The following is a 4364-nucleotide window of genomic DNA, read 5'->3' on the forward strand; positions in this document are numbered from 1 at the left end:
CCATGCATGTAAGGTATGACTCTTAATAATTTTTGTACAATTTTTGGTGAATTTATAACTTCAGAACAGGGGATCTCGAATTCATTCAGACCCTGTTTTACAAGAATTCAAATATCACATAATATGGAATTCTTTTTCTTCCCCTGTTTCTTTCATGTGAACATAGACTCATTAAGCTTTAATCCCATATTTTATTCTGGCTCTAACTCATTTTTCACTATTTTTAGTGTATTTTCAAAGTTACACTACTGCAGTAACTCAAATCTATCAAGGCTAAATTACTCATTCATGATCATTGTTCACAAAATTAATACAACATCGTTTGTATAATCATCACCGAGACATTTATATCACATTTTCATTTACCATCTTACCATATTGTTGTTATGTCGAGTTTTCAACCCGAGGGTTAAGTACATACCTGTTCAAAGTATCCATTTCACAACATTTACCAATACGTCCCTTTCATCTCGAGTATTCCTCTATTTGAGTAGAATTTTACCCGTTGAACACATCGGAATATAATTCGGATACATGGAAAGTTTGCACATAAGTGCCATATATGTAGCCAAGCTACCATGTAACCCGCCCATAAGTGAACTCGGACTCAACTCAACGTGCTCGGGCGTTCGCATCCATAAGTGAACTCGGACTCAACTACACGAGCTCGGATGCCTAGTTACATCTCACGAACTCGGACTCAACTCAACGAGTTCGAACATTCGCATCCATAAGTGAACTCGGACTCAACTCAACGAGTTCGGATGCTCAACCATCCTAGTGACATGTCACTTGTATCCTAATCTATTCCTAAGGTTCGAACGGGATTTTCCTCGAACACATATCCTTGCCATCTTCCGTAAAATACCGAAACCAATACTCGGTAGCACTTTATATTTAACAGATAATACACATAACTTGCATTTTATTCGAAAATAACCACAAAGTATATATTTCATGATAAAAATCAGCATATCATATATTTAACATCAATAACTTAAAAATAACAATTATGCTACATTATTTACACATGAACTTACCTCGATACCACAAAGGTGAAAAAAAAAGGCGTAATTATCCCTTAATCGATTTCTTTCCGTTCTAGGTCCAAATCTCGATTTTCATCGTCTAAAATATCACATTCAACTTATTAAAACAATGTATTGATCAAATTAGTCCATTGACACACTTGGGCAATTTTTACAATTTTGCCCCTATATTTTGCCAAAATTACCAAATTACCCTAGGCTCGTAAAATAATTTTTATCACATTTCTTTACTCCTTGAGTCTAGATGAACCATTTTCATAACTATAGCAACTCATAATTTCAACTATTTCATACATTTACAACTCATTTTACAACTTAGCAATCTAGCCCTTTTTAAGGTGTTTTCATGCAATTTCTTTCACAAAAGTTGTTTATTAAACAACTAGGACTCATAATCTTCCATAAAAACACAGAAAACAACACATTTACTCTCATGGAAAAATCCTAGACTCTTCATCATTTTGCAAAATAGACCCCTTATATGAAAGCTCATGTTTTAGGGGTTTCAAAAATGTAAAAATCATCAAGAAAGACATTAAAAATCACTTACTAGCAAGGGATGCAAGTCGCTGATATTTCAGAGCTTCAAAACCCCTTTCTTTTCTGCCATTTTCGGTGGAGGAGAAGAGAAAAATGATAGCTTTTTTTTTTATTTGTTAATAATAAAACTAGTCAAAATTGGTGACCAAATTTCACCTAATTTTGACTTTTCAACAATTTTATCTCCCATGGCTGGCCATCACACTTTCAATGGCCTAATTTCACTTTAAAGACCCCCAATTTAAAATACAAGGCAATTTAACACCTTTAGGTATTAAAACTCAACTTTTACCTTTTACGCGATTTAGTCTTTTTTCGAAATTGGACTAGAAATCGCTAAAATCAACTTACCAAATTTTACATGCACTTATAAAATTATATTATAACACAAAATAATACTAAAATAATTTTCTCTGGCCTCGGAATAATGGTCCCAAAACTACTGTTCCGACTAGGCCCAAAATCGGGCTGTTACACAAGCACATATGATCCTTGGCCGAATGTCATTAAACACAAGTCATCAAAATCTTATTATTTAACATCTTATATATTATTAGATAAATGGATTAATTATACATATATACTACCAAAGCCGAACATAAAAATTTTACCTATGCATAACATTACTCATATTCCAATACTCATATTATTCAAAATCATACTCTAAAAAAATCATGTACAATGCCGAACACTTAGATGATCAAACATTTAATTTATTCATTTCAAAACACCCCAAACGACATTGGTTCAAGACATTAAGCAAATCCATGTTCGGCTATTACACATATGAGTATTAGCAATTTATATTTTTAACAAGATCAACTTCTTTCATCAACAATTCTTCATCAAAACTTAAAGGCAATAATCAAATTCCTTCCTTATCTACCATAACCGAATGCTCAATTTATCACTCAAAATTCAAAGTTTTGGCATGGGCTAAGTAAGAAACATGATAATTAACTTAAAACAAGCTACAATTTCAAAAATCTAACATAATTTACTAACCTTCCTTATGTTTCAAATGGCCGAATGTCTTGCTACTCTTTTTCTTTCTTTAAGTTCGGCTAAGAAGAACAAAGATGAGACTTTGTTTTCTTCACCATTATTTCTATTATTATTATGATTTTATTCATCTATATTATAAAATATAAAGCCACTTAACTAATAAATAATACATATATTTTATATAAACCATTATCATGGCCAGCCACTACTAAAAAAAATGGATATTTGACATGCAAGTCCATCCTCTTTATTATATGCATTAATAGACCACTTTAAAATTAACCTATCACATTTCACAATTGTCTCACATAAGTCCTATTTAATAAATTCACATACAAATGACAAAATTAAAGTATAAAACTTTTCACACATGCATTATCTTATATAATAGACATGAAATTTAACATTTAATTATTTTCATGACTCGGTTTTGTGGTCCTGAAACCACTTCCCGACTAGGGTCAAATTAGGGCTATTACACACACGCCCGTGTGAGACACACGGGTAGGCCATACGCCCGTGTGTCATAGCCATGTCGACTTAAAACCATGTCAGAATTACACATGGCCTGAGCATCATCGCACGAGCGTGCCACACGACAGTGTCCCTGTCGAGACCTATTTTAATTATACTCGGAAAAGGCTAATTTTGGGCTATTTTGGGCATTCCAAAGTCTATTTAAACACAGCGAGTAGAGGATCAAATGGGGGACACAGGGTAGAAGGAAGAAAATACCCGAAGACAGCCATTAGAATCAGCTCGGAAGCAGGATTTACTTCAAGACTAAATATCTCCATTCAATTTTTACCAAAGTTTTTGGGTTTCTTTATGTTTTGTTATTTTCCCAATTTTGAGATGTTTTCCCTCATCGTTATGAACTAAATTCTCTAAATACCTAGGGAAGATGAAACCTAAGACGAATCTTATTATCTTTTGAATTATATGATAAATATTTGTTCTTATTCTTAATTATGAGTTTTAATCCTTACTTTAATATTTTAGGATATTAATTCAGGTTTTGATGTGCTTATTCAGTGGAGCAAAAGTCCCTGTTTAAGAGTAGATCTTCCATAATTAAGCGGAGTTGATTGCAATCCTAGAGATAGGACGACATAAATCTGCCGGATTAGAGTCAAATCTAATAAGGGAATCCATAGATCGAGTTAATGCGACAATAGGGGTTTTAATTAGAAAGAGATTTCAATTAACCAACCTAGAGTCAGTTGTTTTTAGTCTCGAGAGAGATATTAACATAAGCTAGGGATTTCTACAGATTAAGTCAAGTGAATAAATCATCTCAGAAGTAATAAGTGAAGTTTAGATGGATTCTTTCTTGGGTATTGTCTTCTCCATCAGTTTTCCAAAAGTATTTTCCAACTTTTATCTCTATCGTGTTCTTAGTTAATTAGATAGTTAATCTTAGTTTAAAAACATCCTTTTAATTCTTAGGCTAGATAATAAAAAGATAGTAATTACTAGTACTTTTAGTCCTTGTAGATACGATATTTCCGGTCTCACCATAACTATACTACAGTTCGATAGATGCGCTTGCCTTAGTCAAATTTTTAGTCAATTTAGCGACCATCGCAATGTTTGTTTCCAAAGTTCAAACCTGAGTCCTCCTCTTAAGAGTGCAATGTGTCTTATCATTACATCCAACCACTTATTAATAATTTATGACATTTAATTATTTATATCATAATATCATGCTTTTCAATATTCTAATTTATGACATATTGCCGAATTAAAATTTGAAATTAGTGCAATTTT

The sequence above is a fragment of the Gossypium hirsutum genome, chromosome A12, assembly GCF_007990345.1.
Source record: "Gossypium hirsutum isolate 1008001.06 chromosome A12, Gossypium_hirsutum_v2.1, whole genome shotgun sequence".
In the NCBI taxonomy this organism is placed as follows: Eukaryota; Viridiplantae; Streptophyta; class Magnoliopsida; order Malvales; family Malvaceae; genus Gossypium; species Gossypium hirsutum.